This window comes from Rhea pennata, chromosome Z (assembly GCF_028389875.1).
Source record: "Rhea pennata isolate bPtePen1 chromosome Z, bPtePen1.pri, whole genome shotgun sequence".
Taxonomy (NCBI): domain Eukaryota; kingdom Metazoa; phylum Chordata; class Aves; order Rheiformes; family Rheidae; genus Rhea; species Rhea pennata.
In genome coordinates this window covers 44,497,597-44,524,546 of record NC_084702.1, presented here as the reverse complement: position 1 = coordinate 44,524,546, position 26,950 = coordinate 44,497,597, and positions in this window count along the sequence as shown.

Below are 26,950 nucleotides of genomic sequence, written 5' to 3'. Positions count from 1 at the left end.
AACAGAGTTCATTTCCCACAGCTTATTACCAAACCAGAATCTTTATTATCCTCAGTTTTCTGAAAATGAAAGTAATTTCCGTAGCAACAAACTATGGCATCACAAATTAAAGGCAGTTGGAGAATTGGCAAATGAAACTAAAATCCTCGTTTTAGGCACCTGTACTTCATAAAGCAGGGCAAGGAAGAAGAAAAAGCAGTAAGAAAAATAACTTTTATCACCATCACTACAGGCTTATTTTTGCATTCATTCCTTTTTTCAGCGTGTACCATAAATAGTCACCAGCTATTGAGACACCTTAATGCAAATGCTCTTATCACTAGTTGCTAAGAACAGGGTAATGTTCAGGATATATGTATTTTGATGCATTTAGCTATTGAAAATTGAGTGGTAGCTGGCATATAGATAATTTACATCTTTTGCATCCTTCTTTGCTCTTGTGTGATACTGAAATCACTAACAGCATTGTTACCTTAGTGACTGCACATCAAATGAGAATTATATTTTATTCCTCTGAGACAGAAAGCACACTTTATACATCAGTATGTCATGTGATTTTTTTTACTGGTTTCAGAATGAGTGTATGCATTGAAAGAAAAAGAACAGGCATTTTCCCTCCAATTGGCAAGTGATGGTTTTGAATAAACTGATTTGACCTTTATTAACAATTTTTACTGTAATCTTTATTTGCTTTCCATTTGAACATTTCAACATTATTGGCTGAAAGGAAGTGAAAGAATATTTGATAAGCAAAATGAAAGAGAATTGGGAACTGAGCAATTGTAGCAGCTTACTGCTGCTTTACTACTGCTCTGTGGTGAAAACCAAAAGGCAATGAAGAGAACTTAGGCACTTGCTAAAAACCTTTGGGAGTTTAATTGTTTAAATGCTAGGTTTCTGGTAGTGTTTTCCTACTCATCTTTGCCAATAGTCTAAAATTATTTTTATTTGCTATTGACTTGGCCAGCATGGGAGCTAAATTACTAGTGAATATATGGATATATTTACATTTGATTCTGTAGCTCAGCATGGGCCTTTCCTATGCTAGAAGAATTAGACAGTGTCTGTGTTTAGAGTCTGACTTTCCCCAAGAAGTCCTACAACCCCAAACACAAAGTCTTGAAATCTGACATTTACAGGTATCGTGTTTGCATCAGTAAATATCTTGCTGTTTGTACATAAACTGTCCAGCCAACTGCTAGACCCAGTCAGAAAAGCTCCTGCAGCAAGCTTTTTATAACAGCACTCTAAGCACTCTGTTATGTATTAAAAAGAAAAACAAAAAACAGCAAAAACAAGCTATAAAAGCAAAAGAGCTTCACACTTTTAGCCCCAGTGCATAGCTGTGTTTACATTTTGCTATCATTTCGCCTAATAAACATTGAGGGTACAGTTATACACAGCAAGATTTCTCTTTTTGAATTTAGGCAGCTGACACAAAGAATGAGGCTCTCCTTCGTATAGAAAGTATACATCCTAACAAATAGGTAGTCAGGACAGTTATGAAGCGCTGGACACCAGTTACTGTATTAGATCACTGTTACAGGGCCTCCAGAGCATTACTCTGGAGCAGTTCCCTGTTGAAAAACACAGGTTGTCTGCCAGTGAAAGATTTCATGGAACTGTCTCATTTTCAGACATTTCCTGAGAGAAAGTTGAACCGGTTTTGCCTCCAAATCCTGTTTGACACCAGTGGTTGGCCTAAGCATGGCAAACAGCCCACTGACGAAGGGCAGAGGCACCAGCTGCAGTTGAAGACCCAGGGGTTTCCACTTGGTGATAATTTGGAGGCAATTGTTTTTTTCAATTACTCACTACCTGCACCTCTGCAGGATTATATCCAGGGCGGCTTTTAGCCCTGTCAGCCTTTTTATGCTTTGCAAAGCACAGCTGCCACAGGCTCAATTTGGTGGCTCCTTCTACTCAGTAGTTTGCAGAGATGAAATTCACAGAAATCATTTGATGGGAGATACAAGTTTTTAGAGCTTGAGGAAGAATATTTTGATTTGGAATCATTATATGCTACTGTTTTGGAGGGAGTAACCCAGAATTTTTGTTTTTGTAGGAAATTTTGAAGACCTGTGGCTTCAACTGAAAGGTAAATAACATTTTTCTAGCAAATCTTATTCTCTCATGAGGTAGAAATTCCAACTTTGAATTATTTCAGGCAAGAAAGAGTAGTTCACTTCCCATGCTCTAAAAATACTTGTTTCTGCTCACACTGCTAGAAGGAGTGCAGATAGTATAATTGTGTGTTTATGGCTTTGTGGGGCTGTTCACTGTCCACTAGGAAAGAGGCTGGAAAATAAATAAACAAATGAATCAACTTCAGTCCTGTTAGTCAAGATCTGACCTTTCATTTTAAAAAAAAAATGCCTCTAATAGTTATGATTATAAAGAAAACCTCAACACCTCAGTGTTGAGGCAGGAAAAGTAGTTATGAAAAGCAGTTATAAAATGTGTTAATTTTTCTGTTTGTTTCAGCAAAAGGATTTTGTGCAGATTGCCAGTGATGATAATTTAAATGTCAACACTGTTAATTTAATTCAAGAAAAGCAGAGAAGGTCTCTACTGCACCACTCAGATTTTTTGTCTCATTTCAGTACTTCAAATGCATTTCATTTTGGAAGTAGTTGCATATATTACCCTCTTAAAAAAATCTGGACACCAGTTGCAGGCAATGCACATGCTGAAGTTTATCAGTGAACTCAACCATTTTGACAGGAATGTTGGTCATATTTAACAAATGCGTGTTTTACAGCACAGCTGTTGTACTTGAAGAGATTAACACATCTTCGTAATATCTTCCTTAAACATTTTTATGCTTGAATACAGATTTCCTGTTTTAGGAATGCCAATTCATAAATTTTAAAAATTCTACTTCATATAATGTACCAATGGAGACCCAGAGATTCAGCAGTTCATACGACCTTTCATTAGCACTGTTCTTTACCATTCAGTCCACATGGCACATGTCTGGATATCAAAACTTCAGGTGTTGGAGTGTGTGTGTGTGTGTTTTTTTTTCCTGGGTTCAAAAGCTTTTCACTCTTATCCTAAATAGGTAAGAAAGTGGTGATCACACCTAAGATTAGATACTCATACCTTAATTTGGTAATCTAGAAACCCTTTATAAATCATAGGTCTACAAAATGTTTTTGTGGAATTGCAATAGGAGAAAAAGTTACCAGAAACTTGCCAGGTATTTTGGCACGTTGCCTCATGTTCTTTTTCACGTTCATGATCTCCAGCTTCCCTTTCTCTGTATTCTCTGTACTCATTTCTGTTCGTTTCCCTCCCCCCTTCAAAGTTACAGAAGCTACTTTACTTATTTTCTCTTTGCCTATATCTAAATACTTTTTTTTTTCTCTCTCTCTAAATTATTAGCCAGGAAATATTTTCCATTCATAAGGTATGTTAAATAAATTAGGCTATCACTTTATAATCATTTCCTCTTAAGATGGAGAGGGGACAGCAGGGGAAGCACAGAAAAGATGTTTTTTTTTTTTTTTTTTTTTTTTTTTTCTTCTGGCCTAGGAATTCCTAAATAAATGACGTTTCCCCAGGCTACTGGTTGTTTTCCACTCACAAAATTATATCCTTCCTTACTAAATTATTTTAATACATCTTTTGTTAACAAAGGTTCAAAAGTACAAAATACTAGTTATTTATATTTGTTGAAGTAGCATTTGGATAAAGCTTGACACAAGTGTATATATAACGCAGGGTTGTTATTAGATACTGTTAACAATTGTAAATTGAAACAATGTATAAACAATCAGGGACTCAATCAGGTAATATAGAACATAAGCTGTTAGAATTTTAGCCTAGACTTTACATTTTCTTAATTTCCTCCAATGGACTGTAATACACCACCAGACAATTGCAACCTTGAAACAAAAAATACCGTAAGTTTAGGTGAACTCAACACTCTACATGTATTCTCAAACTATGTCACTCACTGTCCATTTGTATTTAACTAAACTCCTTGCCTGTTTGTTTTGTCCTTAATCATTGTATATTTATAACACTGTAAATTACCTATATTCTGAAGGCAAACATAACTAGTATAATTTTGAAAAGTACAGTGAAGGGAGATGAAAGCATATATATGTACATACACATGTGTAAATGTACACACGTATACATATTCATATACATATATGTGCACACACACACAAATATATTTGTTCCTGTCTGTTAGCTTTTTATCTTCTTTCCCTACTTTCACTTTCAACATTAATTTAAAATAAATGGAGGTCATGCTAGGTCAAGGTTATACATATTGTTCCTATATACATATGTTTCATCTCTGAAGCTAATGCATATTACAAGTCCATTGGTACTGCTGTTATTTTCTATGGAGGTAGTCAGATGCTCAGAATATATAGATATATAGATAGATAGGTAAAGCTAATTAAAGAAGGTATTTATATACTTGTTATATCTATCAACAGTCTCATTTAGCATATGTGGTACCTTAAGTAACACATAAAGGCTAGTCATGTAGTGAAAGCTAAGCACACACCAAGAAATCGTATGGAGCAGGGCCCCAAAGAAACCATACAGAAGTAAAGAATGATTAGCTTAAGGAAGTGTCTGTGTTGAGTGATAGATAAATAGTCAAACAGATAAATCTGCTGCTGCTACCTACTTAACATAGATGCAGAGTATGGAAGGTTGCCTTATTCTGCTCCTCCTCTTGTGCTGGGCCTTCCTACTCAGCTTTCTACATTTGATGTGTTTCCAATGTTACCAGAGTCCTTCCCTTCAGTGTTCAGCTATCCCACTGCTGAGACCATGTATCATCTGACTTAAATTAAATATAGAAAAGAGAAGAGGGGAAAAAAAAAAAAACTCTGCTCTGCATCTCACCCTTCAGGAGGGTGGTGGTGTTCTGAATGCCAATCTTATTCTGACTGGCCTCTTGCTATCAACTCCCCACAGCTGTGCTTGCAGCTGGACAGTCACTCTGTGTCTCCAGCTAGCTGGCAGCATGCTCCCCTGCTCCTTCCTTCAGGTCTGATGGAGCCTGTGACCAGAAGCAAAGCTGCTGCAAGAGGCTGACAAACAGACACGGGAAGCAGATAACTGAGAAACGCTGCGTGCATATCACATCGCATGTCATTCACAGTGAATACTGTACTCCTCTATGGGATCTCCATGTCATACTGACTTTGTAGTCTAACTGTGCAGTATTTCAAAACTCCATTTAATTTATGGATTTTATTTATGAATTAACTCTAATATCAGTTCTTAAGTGTTCAGGAGTATATCATTACACAAACTCTTTTAGTTCATCTGAACTGATTTTCATAGGGACTTTACAAGTATTAGTAAAAATATAGCTGTGAGAATTTGTGGAAGTCCTGATATACAAGTACTACATCTCAATCTATAAAAATAGTTCAAGCTTTGTGCTCTGAAGATAAATATAGGATATATTATTCTGCGAAAAATTATGACATGGATCAAGCGACATGAAGACCAATTCTACTTTTAGATGGAAAATGCTGCAGTGGAAGACTACTGATACCATTGATGGAACACAGAGTATAAACTCTGAAGTGTTTAAAATGGCCTTTTTTTTTTCTTTTTCTTTTTTTCTTGTGTCCATGTGGCATTTAAATGCCCAATAGCAGAAAGCACACAAACATGCTACCAGAATATATAGAAAGTGCCTACATTTACTGAGAAAGAAATGTATCTGAAAGCATTTCATTTACTTTATGGAAGAAAGGGATTTTTTTTAAAAAAAGCTTCAGTGTGATTTCATTAATGTGATTAATATCTTAATATGATAGTGTAAATTTTAGAAATAATTTACCAATAGGTGAACAAACTTCTGAACGTGATTGACCTTCGAGAATGAAGAACGTCCTCTTTAGAAAATACTATAGCTGTAATAGCCAGCTTCTTTCTTCTCATCCTCTGCAAGTCTATCATAGGCTGCCTGAGTCATAACAAAATGCATTAAAGTGTCATTTTGGAAGCTCTTCATCCTTCTAATGAATCTATTGAAGAGTACAAAGTATAGTCATTCAGAAGAGAAATGCAAAAAGGATATAAGGTGCATATTAAGTTTCAAATTAAAAAAATACCCTTAAATGTGAATCAGAAAAGCTGTACGATATGTATGGTTAAAAGAAAAGATTGACAAGATTTTGTAATTTTGTGCATATTGTTTCCATAATGTAATTAATAACACTTTTATAATTATCTGAAAAGCAATCTAGTTTTCTCAAACTAAGCCAAATGAATCACTGACTCTGCCCATATCCTTGACCTGAGTAAATAAACAGTGTCTGTAAAACTGCAGCTGGGTATTAAGGAAATTTTTATTCATAATAATCGCTAATTAGAGTAATGTATTTGATTGTATCAGTCAATAGGCTAGGTAATAAAGCACATCACTTTCATATCAGTCTCAAATATCTATTAACTAATTGAGCTACAGCAGTGTAAAAATGTTAGCCTATAGCACAGAAACCTCCCCTCAACCCCAACCCCAATACAAATGCCGTGCAATGTTATTCTCAGCCGTCTAAATCTATATTCTAGTTTGCGTTCAGCCTTTGCCAAGGGCACTTTTTTGAAAGCAAGCAGCTTTATACTCATTATACTTTTAAATAATATATTTACAGGATTCTGCACTTTTAATAAAGTCTTCATAGTTTCAAATCCTTTAAGCAGGCTAGGTGTAACTCAAGGAAGGCTCATTTGCAGCTCAAATCTTTTGCAGCACAAAACAATACCTTCTGTTAATCTCTTGTAGTTTATTGAACTATACTTGTGCCATTCCAGTTACTTCAAGGTTAACAGCTCAGATATTTAACCAAGTGACCCACTCCTCATGCCTTGCAAAGATTTAAGAAAGGTTGTTTAAAAGTAGTCTAGACATTTTATAAAAACTTTCATGCTTGAGTGTTTCAATAATAGTTAAATGGGAAATAAGCACACTATGTTTTCTGTGCCTTCAAATTGCATTGAGGAAGGGTTAAGATTTTGAAGATCTATATCAAACAATAGATGCAATATGTCAGCTTTGTTAAATACTGGGTATAATCTAGGTCTGATTAATAATAACTTGTGATTGTTTATAATTGCTACCGTTAGGGGTAGCATCTTTTTTTTTTTTTTTTTTTTTAATTTTTGTATTAGGCTGCTGCTGTTTTTTTAATTGCTAATTTTCAGCCAGAGCTAAGTTCAAACCTATGGTTTTACAGCAGCAATTTATTAAGAGCTGGCACTTTAAAGGTACAGTATTGAAAGATTAGCAGTGAATTATGGCACAGACTGCACATTAAACCACCAGCTTGTGCAGCAAATGTTACAGACAATCTGCAACCTGAAATATTAATATCTTAGTGCTTTGGAGATTACATTAATTACAGTCACTCTAAGAATGCAATAATTAGACTGTTTTACAGTAGCCACTAAGGTCAGTTTATACAAGTAATTATTCACTTGCTACAAAGCTCCATGAATATATTAACTGATCATCAACCTATATTTTCTGTTGTAAGTTGTGTTATTTTGAAAGGAAAGCAATAGGAGTGGTGGGCTTGTGACAGAATGAAGTCCCACTGCTGCAGAGTCGGGGATGTTCTGGCACAGAAATAGATCAGAAGGCGATATACAGCCCTGGATGCTAATGGGCCTTTCTCATGGCTGGAAAGTCAGTCCTGCCTGATAACCACAAATAGCTGGTGCGCAGACAAGAACATTGCAGGACTGATTGCAGAATTGGCCGATTTGTAAGTTGGAAGGTGGTTCCAAACGTGCAACTAAAATTGAGAGGACAAGCTGGGCTATACCAGGAACTCAAGTCAACTCCCAACTATGCTGCTGTGTTTAATTGTGGGCAAAGGCAGAAAAAGAAGCAAAAGAAGGATAGCAAATTTGACTTCTAGTTCTTAATAGTATTAGCCAGTGCTTGACAAAAAGACAATAAGAGTCAAAACAATAAGAATTTATTTACAAGTTTCTGAAAAGTTATAACTTGAGTGGCTACTGTAAAACACATCCCATAAATATTTACTCAAAATTAATTCATTTGTTTTTACATTCATAGAGAGTAAATATCATGGAAATAAATTTGCTTGTCGGAATGTAGCCAGCAACAACATTTTAATTTCAGTTGTCACAGGAATTTGCGCAAATCAGCATTGAAATTTGTATTTATGAATATTTGAATTGAATACCTAAATCTTCTGATGAATGCTTACCTAATCAACACAAAGATATGTTAGCAACTTACTTGTCTAACACACTTCACACTGAAAGAATTCAGCACTGACAACTACCTGATTCTGAGGAAATTAACAGCCTTTTTATTTTATTTTTTTCCCAGGGGAATAATGGCTTCTTCCATTCAAGATCCGACCCTTCTGGTCCAAGGTACTGTACATTTTATCTATGGGATTCATCTTTGTCCTGTACAAGATGAAGACTAATGGAATTGATTGTATTGAAAATGCAAGTTCAGAATTCAGTTATGGTTTAGAATTAATAATGCATTCTGCAGAAAGTGACTTCCTCTATTTCTTTTCTGTTGAATCAGCATCTGTGAAATCTAGACATTATGAGATTATTTGCATGGATAATTAGCTATACCTAGGAATTTGGAGCTCGTAACATAAGCAGATTTTCTTATAGAAGGTTCTTCAGAATCTCAGTTTTCAAATTACTTTCCTGCAATATTAAACTCTTTCTGTTGTCCTATTAAGTAGGAAGTCATGGTCTTATGGTGTGCTTACCCGTCTTTACTGGTCAGAAGAGCCCCGGATGGCATATGTTTTAGCAGTAGCCTCAACAACTAGAAGATAAGTTAAATAAATTAGTCAAGAAGATACTAAGCTAACAGCAAAAGGTGAACAAAGGAGAGTTCACTTAGCATAAAATCAAGGTGTCAAGAATAAAATTAATCAGGGCACGAAGGAGCTTGAAGGAAAGAAAATTTTAATTGCCTATATGCCTGTGCCAAGAGTGTCGGTAATAAACAAGAGGAATTAGAATTGCTTGTTTATGAGCATAAATTTGCCTTAATTGGTAGTACTGAAACTTGTGGGATTCACGTTATCGGAGAGTTAAATTCAATGGTTATAAATCAGTTATAGATTAAGTGAACAAAAGAAAAGGAGTAGTGTTTTTTTCTCAAATATCGTATTAATGAATTCTGAAGCACTGAAAAGTCTGAAGTAAACAATGTTGGGTAATTATGCCTTCATATTAAAATAGAAATGAAAAACACTAGATGAGGTGTCCATAGAATGATGCTGTTATTTCTAAAGTGTTCTTTGGTTTTCTAATAACCCATTTCCTAATGCAGAAAACATACCTTCTGACATGCAGGACTTGATGTTAGATATTGCAGTGACAGTTAAAGACAGTGTGATCACAGAACTAAAAATCAGTTATTAGAAGTACTATATTTGAAATAAACAAAACTATTAATAAACATACATGATATTTAAAAAGAGGTCAGTTTCCCCAGTCTTGGAAATTATTTTACAGGACAATAAATACCTGAATGAATGACAACTCTACTAGATTCCATGACTGGAAAAGTGTTAAAAATCTTTTTAAAAAGTCTTCAGACAGAAATGAAAACATCTATTAAAAAAACCAAAAGCATATACAGTATAGCAGGTGATAGAAGCGAAGGGAAAATAATAGTGATGAAAAAGTTGGAAGTGTAGAAACTTGTAAGGGAAACTAATAGGTATTTAAAAAAAAAGCTATTGCTTAAAAGGTTGAAAAAAATAGACTCCTCTGGTGTCAATGTGCTTAGTCACAAGTCACCCTTTCAGTCAGCTTGAATACAGAAACACTATAGACCATTTGTTCGCTAATAAGCCTCGCCTTTGATGGCGTAGGGCAAATGCTGGTAAATATTTACTTCTAAGCTCAGAAGAATAACATTTACTCTCCTCTTGTTCCTCTGGGTGAATTATGAAAAGGTTGAGTTTGTCTTTAGCTTCCTTATTCACTATTTTTACTACTACTGCCCAGGTAAGGGAAAGCAATAGTTTAATAACGCTATATGGCTTCTAGTCCGTGTATACTATATTTACATAGCAGTGCTTCTTGCCATAAAAGCTTTACAGATGTAAGTGCAGAAGTCTCCTTTCTGCGTTCGCTTTTCTCTTGCTGACGTGTGCTAAGGAATCCTCTATATCATACTGGTTTGTCATGGAAGACTATCCTAGCATTGCCAGTATTAATGCAGAAAAGGTGTAAGCGTTTGGATAGTGCTTCTGTATTTGAGGTAAAGCTAGAAGGTGTATTCCCGTGATAATGATGATGTATGTTCCAATTCTGCTAGTAACTCTGAACCATGTTAAACAGCACTTAGTCAACATTAAACTTCTTTAAATCAGCACATTCAGTCATGCTAGTTTTAATTTAAGTTTTGTAAGACTGTGGACACTCTAGAATACTAGTAGAAAACTAATGCTGTCCTGATGTTTAGAGAGGGTAATAATAGTGAACTGGTTAATTAGAGGTTTGTCAGCCTGATATTGATCCTGAAGAAAATAATGGAAAAGCTGATAGAGTTTGATTAAAAAAGAATTAAAGAAAGTTAATATAATTAATGTCAATTAACGTGGCCTTATGAAAAGTAAGTCTTATCACTTTAATTTAGCGTCTCCTTTAAGTACAACCGAAAATTTGGGCATGATCTCTTCCTTTGACTCAAGCATTAACAAAACCTTACTAGTAAATTTTGTGTATGACAAAAATAACTGATTAGACCAAAAATTTTGAAGATCACTGACAAACAGAATTGCTGGGTGACTTACAATATGACAAATGTAAACTACTCAAATAGAAAAATGTAGTACATCCTAGCAGGATGGAGGCTCATTCAGGGCATCATTCATGATTCCAAAATAATCCTTGTTACTAAACTGAAATATGTTCTCAGTATGGCCAACAACCTTGCCAATGAATGCATGAATAAAACCTTTTAAATGGGGAAATAATCTGATTGGAGTAGCAGCTTTATTATCTCTGTGTCATGTGTATATCTCTGTATTTGACATAGATATGACTGGAATACTAAGTCCAGTTATGGTGTCTGTGCTCTATTTTTTTCCAAGAAGGATCTTGAAAAACTCGGAAAGTCAGAGAAAAGTCACAGGAATGATTTAAGAGTTGAAATAAATGTTCTGTAACAGTCTACCAAAACTGCTTGCTTATAGCATTCCTTTCATGTCTTTATGATTTATTTTCTATATGGATGGCAGTGTAGATTTGTACATTTCCTATATTTTGTTGTCTCCCGGCCCCAGTTCCTACCCTCTAATTTATACTCATTACCAGCAACTTGTCCTTTTTTCCTTTTGTCATATAAGTAATGAAAGACTTGAAAGGAGTTCACTTTATTTAGCTTATCAAAGAGAAGGTTAAGGGTGACACAATCACAGTCTATAAGTTCCTACCTAGGAACAGAAATCTGATTAATAGAGTGTTCTTCAGTCTTGGTGAAAAGAAGCAAAAGCTGGAAGCTCAATGTACACAAATTCAGACCAGAAATAGGACACTTTTTCATGTTGATAGCAATTAACTGCTAGGACACTGTACCAAAGACTTTAGCAGATTTTCTGTTACTGGAAATTTACAAATCAATATTCAACCTTTTTGCCCCCCTCCCTGAAACATACCGTAATTCAAGCACACCTAAGTGTTAATATCATCAAGTCTTGTGTTCTAAATGACACAGGAAGTCAGGCTAGGTAACCACAGTGATTCCTTCTAGTCATAAAATATATGAAATTATCAATACAGGTTGGTTTCTGTTAAGGGGCAAAACGTGTCAGTCTGGCCCTTTTAAAATTTCCTGCTCTGCACATATCTTTAGAGTTGAGTTCCTGTGCATGCTTCTTATTTTTTGAACTGCTGACCAGAAAATGAAGGCTATTTTCTTTGTTAGTAGATTCTTTGATATTAATCCAACACCCCAAAAATGGGGAAAAGGCCAAATTTTTTTTCCCAAGACCTGTTAGTTACCTCTGACTCTGTAGCCAGCAAGGAACATATGTGGAAAGGGAATAACCTTTATTTCCCACTTTCATACTTGAGGAGCAGTTAACTTGCAAAGGAGCTGTGTCATCATCATGCTCAGTATTTATTCCCTGCACTGTTTATTACCTGCATGCAAGTGAATATTCCTGTCATGTTCAGCAGATCCACAAGTAGTGTTCATATGAAGTAGAGTGCTCATTTCAGGTGAGACTTGCAAATGTACAAATTCTACTTCACGTGGTTTATAATTTCTCTTCAGTGAAGCAATCAAAAGTCCAAGAATTCCTTAAGAAGTAATATTCTTCCAATGTTTCCCATGGACTTGAAGGCTTTGGACCATCAAGGAATTCAAAGATGAATTCTGTCTTTATTTGACCAGAATTAGCACAACAGTCCTATGTGGCTACCATTCTTTAATTATACAAATCAAAATACTGTTCATATAGGTTGTCCTGATGATCATTTGTCTGCTTCTGTTAATTAACTGTGTATGTATTAGAGAAAATTGCTAGTGTGATCTCTAATTAATTGACCAATTTAGTATGGAAGTATCACATTGAGCAGATGAGTGCTAGATAGGTGATTGTGGATCATGTTTTCTTTATTCCAGAGACTGTTTGTCCTGGTAAGATTTCTTCTATGAAGCATATCCTAGTGGTAGACAGAAATGATTTTCTTCTTTGTACATATTTGATATAGTTAAAATACAAAATCAAAATTCTACTCCATTTTACTGACTAGTGTTAGCCCTTCCAAAGACCATGATGTGTTTGGTTAGGTTTTATGCAATGGTTAGAACCTGAGTTCTAACCATTGGTAGAGCAAGTGATGCCTTGGACCTGTGGACCTTAAAGTATAAAGTACAGTGGAAACATGAAGATACTGTTGGTCAAGTCTTTCTCTATAATACAACGAAACAAGACTGTGTGGTCTAGTATAAGCTATAGTGTGCATATGCCTGACAGTGTACAGAGCCTCCAAAGTAAGTAGTAATGCAAGTTGGATGTGCACAGAATACAATGCAATGCCTCAAAAAGATATTGGCTTTGTCCTCTGAACAGAACTGCCCTCTGCAGCCTTCTGTATCTTTCAGCAAGGCTTGTAAGTGGAGTGCAATGTCCCACTGGAGCGTCTGTTCCACTTCCAGTTCTCTTCTTGGCATTTTTGCATTACATTGCTGCTATACTGTACCTTATTGCATGATTTGACATCCCCTTAGTTGGAAAATTCTCCAAGTAGCTTCGTTTATTTTATGTATTATTCTTTTTTGGCTATTTTATTAATCAATTTCAAGATGAAAATAAGTGTTTAATTATGGAACATGTGACTCATGAATACAGAAAATGATTATGTATCTCATTTTATCCTAAAGTTACACAAATAATTGTAGTGCAAATTTTCTGTTTATCAAACATGTAATTAAATCTTTACAGATAATTGTATGCACATATCTGTAATATATTCACAACAAATATCAAAACAGAACTATAGTTAATGAATGTTCACACCATAATCACTATACTTACTTTTATTTAATATACACTTAAAATGAATGCATTAGTAATTGCTTATACTTCAAACAGATTAGCTTCTGCTTCTATAATCCTTCTAATATACAACCTTCAGAATGAAGCCTCACTAATACACTGGAAGAAATCTGGCAGTTGAGAATTACTTAGTTCCACAAGGATAAAAAGAGATGTTAACCTCTACTACAACTTGCTAACAGCCATGCTACACTTGGCCTTAGTTATGTTGGTCTCGCAGAAGAAAGACTTGGTTTTTCAAACTGGCTCAGAGATCATAAAGGAGAATTCAGAAATCCTAATTTAGGAAATATCCCTACCTAGCCTCCCCTTCCCCCCCCCTCCAAAAAAAAAAAAAAAAGGGGGGTGGGTGGATTTTGAAATCTTTCTGTCCCCCAGAATGGTCAGGTGCAACATGCACCGCAAGTTTGAAAAAGCATAGTTTCAGAGATTACTTCTTTAATTGGGCATTTAGTGTCCTTGTATTGATATGTCGATGTAAATGATTTCAGCCTGATACATTCTTAGATACATTCAAGACACATTCTGAGATAATATAAAAGATAATTTGGTTTTGCTGAAGTTATACTAATAGTAGTAATCATATTGACCTGGTGAGGTGAATCTATACACAAGCTGGTATTGATTTCTTTCTTCAAATATACTAGGTTGTGCACAAGACTTTCTTGTTTAGCATAGGAAAAGTTGAAGTTTCAGGTGACCCATATAGCACTGGCTGTTCATGTGATCATGGCCTATGCATGTATATCAAAGTACTGCTGTGGGATTTTAAATTTATTGATGTACATGTTTGTTTGCATATACACATCTGTGTGTTTATAACTCCTGGTAAATCAGCATCTCCTGGGTTAAAGTTTACTGTAATTCCATTAAAAGGTAATCTCCAGATAACCCAGTAATGAGATATAAGGGAGAATAACAATTAAACCTTATAAATTCTGTTTCAAAGAAACTCTAGAATGCATAATAAAAATAAAGTAATAAAGAGTAGCAACAATAGCACAGGTTTGTCCATAAGATACATTTCAGATGCATCAGTAGATAATTAGATAATCATTTAAAGCAGGTGCAGATATGCTTGAACTCATCTGGTGTATTCTGGTCTCTAGTGTGATACAGAGCAACTGCTTGTTTGATCCAAGGTACTTCCACTTGCTCTAGGCAAGCCTCATGAAGGATTGCCTGGATTTAGGAACATTCTGTGTTTGAGAAATAATCTACGGGTCAGGAATAAAGGTAGTGCCAACCTTATAGAAAGGCTTGAATCTGTCCACATCAAAATGCGATACCTTTTGTTATACTTACGGTAGCAGCATAAAGGATTCAAAGTTACATTAGATTACAAAGACAACTTGGACTTTACTGATTTACATTCCGGTGTTTGGAAAAAAAAAAAAAAATTACCGAAGGATTGCATAGTTTGCCTGTCAGCACGAAAGTCAGTATGGCTTAAAAATGAGCAATGTATCTTTAGGAAGTAGTTGGATTCAAGTCAGACTGATTGCAGAATATAGCAGAAATCTCAGTGCAAGTATAATGTAGAATGTTTTGTTGTTTTCTCTTCAAAATGTAAAAAATTCATATTTTAGAGAAATGGTGCTCTATCTCAGCATCCTCCTAAAGTCTACAGTAGGTGTAACAGAAGATGTTAAATGAATTAAAACTAAATACAACTATTCAGCCTGATGTAACCTTACCTTCCTTCATCTCATTGATAACATAGCCCTAGACTGCCAACATTTCCCCCCCCTTCACCTATCATTCAGGCTAAGTTATTGCTCTCCTTTAATCCCTCTCCTCTCAGACTCAATGAATCACAAGGTGCTGCTGGTCCACTAGTTTGACCTGACAGGGATCAGTGTAATCATATTAAGTTGCTTCAAGTCACTGCTTCCAAACAGACACAACCAAGGGTTGCAATACACGGATATTTCTCCTTGTGAGAATGCCTAATCCTTAAGGCTCACTGCCATTTCCTCTTCTGTACTTCATTTAAGTCAGAGCCATGGAGAAAACAGTGAGTTGAGATGAACTATGGTCCCAACCTTTGCTTGTTTCATAGCAAAGAATTTAAGTCATTTGCAAATATCAGTGGATATACTGAGCCAAAGGTTTTCATGTTTACATTAGAAATGATGAGGTTCACTGGCATAACATTAATTTCAGCATGTCCACTTATGGCTTGTAGGAGAATAAGGTGAATACCTATATTTTAATTTATTAGATTCCGATAACATTGCTACTCATTTTTACTCTTCATCATGTAATTAATATAGCAAAGCCTACAGCTGACAAAGTGAAACCGTACACAGATATGTGATTCTAAAGCGAACCTGTACAGTTTTTTCCTATCCCATTAGAACTCCAGTAAATGATGAAATCCAAATGGTAAATCTTTCAAAGCAACCATCTAGTTTTCAACAGCTCCCGTGACCTTTCATCATGATGGTTTTGTTGGGATTGCCACAATTAAAGAGATAAGTGCAGTTCAGATAAATGTAAGATAACATGTTGATATTATCCATCACTTTCACTATACTAATACATTCATTTTTCAAAGATAAGGGTCTTGATCTTTGTTTTATGCCAAAGTCCCTTTTAAACAGGTCTTTCAGTGAAAGAGACCTTAAAATGGGCTTTGAGACCCTTTAATTTTGCTACAACAGAGCAAATGCAGCGTTATGGTGAAGGAGAATTAAGGCCAAGCTTCTTTCCTCTTACCCATTTGTCTACTATAGATCTCCAAAGGTGATCTGAGAATGTCATCTGTGGATTAGTAGAAACTAATTTTAAACAGAAAGAATTAAATAAATGGCCAGAGATTCCTCAGCTTGTATAAGTTGCATAGTTTCGTTGACTTTTGATCATGTATATACAAATTCTCCCTCCTCCCTCCCCCCCCCCCTTTTTTTTGCTCTTCCGTTTAAAAGGAAAACCTGACATTTCAGGATTTTCAGGAGAGAATAAATATGCTTAATAAAGTATTGATTATTGGTCTCGGAATAACAGAAAAAGACAAAACTACTTCTATGCATGCTTAAATTTTTTTAAAGGAAGAGAGGTATTTTTCATTTCAGCAGTTGTCAGCTTTGCAAACCTCCCTGTTTTCCACCCATTTTTTTTCTACTTCCTTTCAGAGCATGACTTTGCTAGCAGATACATCACAACGTAAATAGCTTTATAGCTGTAATCTGATTACAGTTCCGAACACTGAGATATCTTTTGTTCCACATCCATGTAAGAGTCCTAAAAGAGTTTATCCTGAAATCTACAGCCTCACTTTCTTAAGCTGTACGATTGCTTTGTTCTCCTTATAATACTCCACCGTGTTCAGAAGGTCAAGCCTCACTTTGTATAATGAAGACCATACTACGTTCAATCTCAAGCAAATCTGCAAAAGCTTGCATTACTTCCTAAATATCAGTGCACCCTAGTCCTTCATGTTTCTCTCATATTTATTCTCTTCCCCGACTCTTTCAGTGTCTTTCCTTAAAAAAGAAAAAAAAAAAAAAGGTTTTTTATTGGTATAAATGCCTTCAGCTGTAAAGTTTTTTACCATTTGAAACAGTCTTATTATCTGACATATTTCAGCATAAAACACTATAAGGCAATCAGATATTTAATATTCTTATGTCTGTTATCAATTCAGTGAGTTTTAAAGATGAAAAGTTATGGAAAGACTTGACCTAGCTAGATGTTCTTGGAAATCTTCTCATTTCTACCTGCTAGCACATTGTTATTTGAGGTCTGAGATATTTCTGTGTCAGCCAGTGAAATGATAACTCAGCTGTTCCCCCACACCCAAACAATTAATCAGAACATAGTACACAAATAGGAGGAAGGTAATTAAAGAGAAACGTCAAAGATGCAGCAGGGTACAGAGAGGTACTTATTAAAGTAAAAAAAAAATAAAAATAATAATACTGTACCAGCAGACATTCAGATGTAGTTTGTGAGGTTTGGACAGTTCTTAGTAATGAGGTGCAGAATATTTATACTGAAGTTGAATTACAGATGTGCAGGTGTGAAAAGGAAGGGGAAACGTGAAGAAGAAAAAATATAAGAGCGCAGAGTATGTCAGTAGAACCCGTGGCATGAGAGCAAGGCAGGGAGAGGGAATGAGAAATGACTCAAAGAAAACCTGATTCCTTGAGAATGAGCAGAACCAGCACATGGGGTAGGCAAGAGCAGAAGAGAGAGATCAAAACAAAGAGACATCAGATAGCTGTGATGTTGAACAAAAGAAGTAGAGTTTTTGTGGTTAGGACCAACATCTGAATTCATCAATAAAGCTTGTAACAAATAGAAAGATGCATGGATGCAAGTAAATGAATATGTTCATGCTTTTTCAGATCTTGTTCAGACTCGAATGAGAAACTGAGGGACCAATTTATTCTGGTTTGCTATATTACAATCTTACCTTTTATCTAGTGTAATTAATAGGCATCTGTAAAGAGCCATAAAGGTGAAAATGTGTTTGACTTTTCAGTTATCCTAAATATAATCAAAATATTTCTCCAGTTATTTATTAATCTTATTGTTCCCAAAATGTGTATTTCTTCCATTGCTGTGGAAGCAACAACTTAAATTAGGAAATGAAAAGGTCTATCTTTGCTCATAAAACTGTTTTCTTATGCAATTAGTAATAATTTAGATGAGCCTGTCTTTATGGGAAGCTGTAAACAACATGCATCAATTTAATGCTGCATCCTTTTCTGAAAATGTCCCAAATGTTCTAGCCTGACAAAAACTTGCACAGACCTTTACTCTGTAAAACAATATGATGCGAAAAAATCCTGTAAACAGGGGAGTTATTATTTCAGGGGAAGAGAATATTTTAAAATTTGCATAGCATTTGCTATCTCAGGTTTGAGATTGTAGCTTATACAAAACTGGGAGGTATGGTTGAGACTTCCGATGGTTGTGCTGCCATTCAGAGGGACTTCGACAGGCTGGAGAAATGGGCTAACAGGAACCTCATGAAGTTCAACAAAAGTAAGTCCAAAGTCCTGCAGCTGGGGTGGAATAACCGTGTGCACTGGCACAGGCTGGGAGCCAACCCTCTGGAGAACAGTTTTGTAGAAAAGGACCTGGGATTTTGGTGGACAGGTTGAACGTGGGCCACCAGTGCGCTCTTGCAGCAAAAGCAACCAGCAGCGTCCCTGGGCTGCATGAGGAAGAACATTGCCAGCACACTGAGGGAGATGATCCTCTGTTCAGCACTGGTGAGACACAGCTGGAGTGCTGGGTCCAGTATTGGGCTCTCCAGTACAAGAGAGACAGGGACGGTTATTGGAGCGAGTCCAGCAAAAGGCCGCAAAGATGATGAAGGCACTGGAGCATCTCTCATATGAGGAGAGGCTGAGAGAGCTGAGGTTGTTTAGCATGGAGAAGAGAAGGCTCAGAGGGCTCTTATCAATGTGTATAAATACCTGATGTAATTAGGTATAAGGAAGATGGAGACTGACTCTTCTCGGTGGTGCATAGTGACAGGACAAGAGGAAATGGGCACAAATGGAAATTCAGGAAATCTTGTCTGAACGTAAGAAAACATTTTCTTACTGTGAGGGTGGTCAGACACTGTCACAGGTTGCTCAGAGCGGTTGTGGAGTCGCTATCTTTAGAGATACTCAAAATACAGCTGTACGCAGCCCTGAGCAACCTGCTCTAGGGGACCCTGCTTTGGAGGTAAGGCAGTGTTGGACTATACAGTCTCTAGAGGTCCCTTCCCTTCAACTGTTCTGTGATTCTGTGCTTTGTAATAAGTTGCAAACTACATTCACATAGAAAAAATGTTTTTACATTTTTTTATGCAATGCTTGGAAAAATTATCCAGACTTTCCAGCAGTCACATTTTCCTGTAACATCTGTTTGTCTTGGCTTCATAAGTACCAGTTAGACCAGAAAGCAACATATGAATTCCGACTGCTATGTACTTACAAAATCAGAAGACGTTTAGAGCGCTTTCCCTTTTTCTGAACATAAAAAACAAAAAACAGTACTTGCTCATCCTTCAAGGAGAGAAGGCTGTCTTTGGCTCAAACGTGAACAATAAATTGTGCTTGAGCAAAGGAAACCTAAAACAAATTCAGATGTCAAATAAGTAGTGACCTTATGCTGCTGCCTAGGCACAAAGCATCCAAAGGAAAAATACTAGAACTTTTTACTTGTTTGCCAAAGGAAGATTATTCATTGCGAAGTTAAGTGAAAACAAAACACAAGTTCAGTTTCATCTATATTGATCTATCTTTTGCATTAAGACAGAATCATAGCTGTATATATTCATGCAAACACCTTTCCTGCATGTCTATAAAGAAAATATTTTTCTTTCTTCACATAATTGTAATTCAGAAACAATTCTTCTAAAGACAATAGATCCCCATTAGAATCAAATTAGCATGAATAACTGGAAGTTGAGGCTTATATGACCAAAAATTGTATGAAGATTTAAGATCTGGAAATAATTTGTCCTACTTCACTGGCTCCCCTATCAAAATAGCCAACTCCCTCAGGTACATATGGAACAAAAGGTGGATCTTCATCTTCAAAGTGCATATCTACATCACTGATTTAAAGACTGCCTACATCCACAACTTTAATCAACCTTTTTATCCCTCTCCAAAATTACAGTATCATTGGGACCTTGATTTTGAAAAGTATGCATGAACAGGTGTGTGTCTGGATGCTTGAACTGGACCAGAACTGTCCACAAAAAAAAGTATAAGGACCCAGATGTTCATTTGATGGTAGATTAAGCATGTAACAGAAATTCTAAATTTCTGAATTGAACTGAAAAGGATTTGTCTTCACATAATAGCAACTGTGAGGGTGTTGCCCTTAAATCCCAGACAAAATCCACAGAGAATTTTATGGACTTGTTATTAATTTTACATTGATGTTCTTAGAACAGAGCTTGGCAGCTGTCACCACATCATTCAAAATAACATGAACTTTTATGGTTTATCCTTTAAGCCATTTAGCGATCCAATTCTTTTGGTGGCAGAGCTATCTATGCCAATTACAAGCCCACCACAGCCCTTCAAATGTGCATTCACAGTGCAATTGCATTTATGTATGAAGAGGCAGTAGACTAAAAAGAGGTCTCAGCAGCAATGCCCTAAGATAATAAAAGCAAACTTGAATTCTATATTATATAATAGGGAAGACGGTTTGCAAGTTGAACATGATTTCAGGAAGCCTCCGAAATCCACACTTATCTCTTGAAGGTGAAATCACCTTGTACTCCTAAGTTCATTTAAAAGCAGAGCAATTTGATGTTGAACTACAAACAAAAATGAGTTTCTTTCTTTATCTTCACTTTTATTTTCTTTTTACCAATATCAATTTCTTGAGCTGTTTCAATCCTCTGGGCTTATAGGTTTTATCAGCATTTTGAATGAATAGTGAACTAGAATAATACACTCCATTGGCATGAAATCATTTTTATATTCTATGAAGTGAACATGATTCCTATTCGTTTCTGAATGTTAAAACATCCATGTTAAAACAGTTAAAATCTTCAGATGCATCCACTATTCTTGCAAGATATTTCATATGCCCTAAAGAAAATTGATTCTGTAAATCAACATCTCCTTTATCTCAAACATTCCCACTAAGCCAATTTCAGATCTTGTTTCCAGTTTATTTTGCCATTTTGCTAGTCCTTCTTTGGCATAACTGTTCAGTTAGAATAAGCATGGGCCTCAGACTGCACAAATAATTACTTGTGGTTTGACATAATGAATATGCAAGAGTCAATTACTGTAATCCTTATTTATCCAGGGTCACAAAAGAGGTATTTTCTCAGCAGGGTTAGAGTGAAAGACAAGTCAGTAAGGAATAATTTTGACATTTCTGCATCCAGACTTGTGTGGCATTTAGATGGCATCTTACACACACTTATAGCTGCACGTGAAACAGACTTGAGGCTGTGTCATTTTAATACATTAAGTAGCCTTTTGCAACATTCTTAACCTGTCCTCTATTTTAATTCTCTTTTCATCTCATGCAGTTACTGCATTTATGTTAGTTATTAAAAGGTAGCAAAATATTGTTTGTGTTGTCAGGTACTACAAAGATTTGTGACCATTTTAAATATTCTAGCTTGTTATGAAAGCTATAAAAAGACTAATAGGAAAGCAATAGCTGGAATACATCATGTAATGGACATATTATTTTTCCTTATACAATTTACTTTACAAAATAACACTACAGAAAGTGACAAAACTGTGAAACTTTTACAATAAATAATATAGTTTGAAGACTAAACCTATTGCTAACCAGACCAGCAAATAGCATTTGACCAAAGGAATCCTACAATATCACAATATCTCTAGAAAAATAAAAATTTTATATTTCCCACTTGTTACAGCTCTTTAAATTGGTAGCTGCCAGCTAGATTTTTTTTAAAGATATTACTTCTTGAAGCAATGTCTCTAAAACCATCTTTCATGGTGAGCATATATGTGGGTAATGTTGCTATGGCTATAATATAATTCAGTGTGGATTTTAGAGATACCAGCAATAGAAATGGTAGGTGAATATGGTGATCATTTCTTACTTGTATTTAAGAACAAAAACAAGGCAGTGGGTCAGAAAAACTGTGATCAGGTCATAGATGGGAGTTACAGTGCATTTCTTTTAACACTACCATCGTTATTAAGTCATGCTAAATGATATATCGTACAATAAATTATAGTAATTCATCAAATTAAATCATGAGTGAGACACTTGGTCTGCTGAAGTCAGTGGTGGACTACAGTAAAACCCTAGTTCTTGACATTTCAGTAGTACAAAACAGCTTCAGAGCAGTGAGTCTGATGATATGAAACCTCAGCTTCAGCTCACCACTTTGAAAACAAGGTCAAAAAGTTTGAACTAAATATGTAATTAACTAAAGTCAGTAAAGATCACTGAATCAGAGCTGGACTTGTTGAAAGAAAGATTTCTTTAATTGTTGTAATTTGAAGGAGTGGAACAGAGTAGACTATGTTGAACAGAATAGATGGAGAAAACAAGAAGCTACAGTAGCAGGAAGTGTTAAGTAGGGCACAGCCAAAATTTTGGTAGACGAAACAAAGAAAAAGCTTAAGAACATTTATAAAAAGATTGGGAAAATGTGAAGAGGTTAAAGATTAATTAAAGACTAAAGACTCTGGCATTGAAGAGCCTGGTGAACTTGCTGAAGCAGGTAGAGATGCAGTCAGTATAAAAAACAGCTGTGTATATATCTATATAGTATATATACCACATACACAAATATATTAGCAGTTCTACTTTTCACAGACTTGAAGTAAAAGATGTATTGGAGGATTTCATGGAGGAAGAAGGAGATACATATTACATACTCAAAAGGAGAAATGATCTCCAGGGGTCTCTTTCGAACGAGACTTTTTTATGATTCTATGAAATACTTACAGGAAAAGATTACATATTGACATAATTATTTATAATGATGTATTTTAATACCAGTCTTACTTTCTGTAGTCAAAATGCCAACGATATTATTTGGAAATAAATGTTAAATGGGTCCAAAAGGATAAATAGACCATACAGTTATTTAGCATTGTAACTGCCTGCTTGGACAGGCTGGACCTCTTACATAAACAACTTTGCAGAATGTCTTCAGGAGGAAAACCAAAGTGATTTAACCTCTTTAAATTTACCAAGCATCTTCACTCTTAAAGGTGAACAATTTTACAGCAATTATCACCTATCACATCCTTTTCTTCCACCTGGCAAACATGCCTGACTATTTAATAATTTCTCTTCATATCTGTCTCATACGTTTTAAAGCAAAGTTTTGCATGTCTGTGAGGCAAAATATGATCCTTATAATTAAATTTGGGTCTCTAAAAAAATAAACTGGGAATTTGCTTTTTCCATGGCTGAATTTAGCTTTGATGAGAGACACAGTGGGGATGACAGCCACGTTTCAGCTTGAACAGTTCTAACTACTGTTGTGCTGAATGGAATCTCAGACAGAGTGCTATACTTTAAGGGCTTTTTATCTAATAATGTAAATGTTTTTACTGACAGAAGTTTGATAATATATTTTTTCCAACTTATGTACTAATTCCTCTGTGATGTTTGTCACAGTCACCTTTATGTGACTATTTTGCATAACAATAGGGAACTAAAAATAGTCAAATAGAAAGGACTGCTGCACAGCAGTGGAAATGAGCCAGCAAGCCTGGACAGGTGCAATGTCTGAAATTTTTTATGTTTAGTTAATTAAGAAGGAAAATAACTATTACAGTATTTCTCTCTGGCAGTGACATTATTTGCTCAATAATCTTGGAATTATTTTTTCTACCTATCATAAAAAAAAAGTTTATTTTCTTTATAGGTGCAGTTCTGTTCCTATTGAAGTAAATAAAGTCTGAGAAAAACCTCAGAATAAAAATGATGGTGGATATATGTCAGGGATATAGTAAGAGGACATACAAAAATGACAATATTAAATTTTAAAAATTGCCTTTTGGTATCTAATCCAAAAAGAGAGGGGAAAGTTCTATCCCAGTCATTTTTAGGAAATGTATTTAACTCACCATAAATTGTACATGTAGCAAATAGCATATCTTGAAGTGAAAGTTAAATCACATCAGGTTTCTGTGTGTGCACAGTATAAGAACTAGTAATAAAGATGCAGTGGATGACAGAAAAAAAAATCTTTCCATAAAACACAAAGAAAGAATAAATGACAATCACAAAATCATAGCATTGCATATTTTTGAAAGTTATATATGTCCATCTAAAGAGGGATCAAGAGTATCCTTGGCAAAAGTTTTTTTTAGCCTATATATGAAATCCCCACTGAAAAAAGATTCTGCTGTGGCCTGAGATAGCCTATTCCAGTGCTCCACCTTCTTATAAATAATTCTCTTGGTAAATAATCCCAGCACTCTGCTCCATCTGAAGACTCCACTCCGACCCATTGTATCCTCATGGATATGGCAACAACTGATCATTACTGCCTTCATGGCATATTTTGCACACTGGTGTATAATATCAACTATTTTCTGTTTTTCAGGCAAGTAAATTCGTCAATATCTCCCAGTAGGTCACATTTCCTGCTATTAAGTCTTCTTTCTCTAACTTCTGGTTTACCTTATTTCTAAGGAAAATTCTGTTTAAAATTGGACACAATACTTTAGGAATTGTCTCATCAATGGCAATTACATTGTACAACAAGCCATAATCTAGAAATATATGGAGATGCCTGTAAGTGTATATAATCAAGACGGAGTATTTATCACTTAAAAAAAAAAAATCCAAGAAATATATCCTCAGTGCTATGTTAAAGGATTCCTTTCATTATGTTAACTGTAGTAGTATGATATTGCTAACACCCAAATACACCTTACTTAAACTTACCTCCTAATGTACTAATAAACTGTAATCATAATATTTAATAGCATTAAATATTAAAATAGTCATTACACTCTAAGTATTTCCTCCATTTTATTCTATTCTTCTGAATCAATATCAACCTTCTTCAAATACCTTTTATCGCCTCTCAAGTCCAAAGGTCACTGATTGGACATCTCTAGATAGATCTGATTTCCTCTATACTTTCCATACTAATGTAGCTTTTATCTTTCATATGATTATTATAGACTTCCTTAAATGGGAAATGCTTCCATCCACAAGACTCTTGTTACTCCATTTGTGACTCCTCCATTATGAGGCATCTGTTGAAAATGTATTGCCTGTAAAAACATTAAATGACTAAATTCATGAACCATAAAATCCCAAGGAGACATAGAAACATTCTTAGCCCTCTTTTTTTTCAAGAGAAAAAGCTCACAGAGATAATGCAATTTTTTCAAGGTTAAAAAAAATCACAGTAATTAATTTTACAGTTAGTTGTAACAATTACAATAAAAATAACAATGTGCTGACCCCTATGGTCATTGATAAAGAAATAAATGTTCAGATTTTCCACTTTAGATCCTGACAGTCCTCCTATACCATTCTGAAAGTCCATCTTGATACTAATGTATAAATAGTTTCATCTATCCCTGTTTTCTCTTACAGCTACAAGTTTTCTTCTACTGTTTCTTACACCTGACATTCTGTCCTTGCATGTTAGAGACACTCTGTGGTGTCTTTCCATGGAGCATCCAGGGAATTTCCTGTGATCAGACTTCCTATTCATTGCATTTCATTTTTCAAGACACCAAAGAACTGCTTACTCATCTACACAATGATGAAAGAATAAAATAAGTTTTGAATGAATCTCAGAAGATTAAGGCATAGTGCTTGCTTCTCACATAAAACCTGTTCATTGCTGTCAGGAATCTAAATTTTAACAGGGAATCCAGGATTAGTATTGAAAACATTATTTATTTTACTAACCCTATGTGTTTCCCTAACACTTAAGACAGTATGAGATCTTCAAATGAGGTTTTGTAGGACTGGGGTGTCAATTAAATCAGATTTTATATCAGAGCTGTACTTACGGTTCTGATCTCAGTGTTTCCAAGAATGTAGAAGAGCAGGAAAACAAATATGTACATTCACTGAAAGGAAAACAAACTGATTATTCAGATACCTACTTTTCTGAATCGGTTTCTCTGTCCTTGAGAAAAACTGTACTCATTGTATCTTTTTTGGGGGGAAATGTGCACATCAAAACACTTGCAAAACTTGAGCTAATATTTATGTTTTAAAATAGAATAACAAATTAAGGGCCTAAAATGGGGGGAAAATAAGAAAAGCACAGAGTATTTTTTCTGTGCTCTACAGCATTAAACCCAGCATGCCTCTGAAGGTTAGATCTGGTCTAATTCCTGTGAGTCTGACAATAATATCAAGAAATCAAATGCAAAACCTTTCAAAACCTTTTTTAAAGCTGTATTTTAGAACAAATTTATTATTCTAGTATTTCCATCTGGATCCCAAGAGGTCCCTTTAAGAAGACCTTTGCACAGCTGCTTTGCTGATAACAGAGCTCCATATCAAGCAGCCACAGGTGCTAACCAATTAGGGAAGAATGACTGAAAATGTATTTTGTGTATCATTTCTCTGCTTTTGTTTCTCCAAACTTTTTCCCAGCTTTACCCCAATATGTGGAGAAAAATATTCCTTCCTTTTCATTAAAATACAGCCCCAAAGCATCAAAGCTTGTTTTTTAGTAGTTATATTTTTAATGGTTGTGTTTTAGTCTGTTCTACTTTGTGTTTTGTTTTCTCCAGCTGCGCAGTGTCACCAGCACCCTGATATTGTTCATGACCAAGTTTTTTTATTGCATTGAATGAGATTTATATTGTAGCTGTACCCATTAGCACTGAAATATTTAATGGTATGCCAGTAATTCCATTACAACTCCCTATTTTCACAGCTTTATGATTCAGCTGTAAAATTTTACT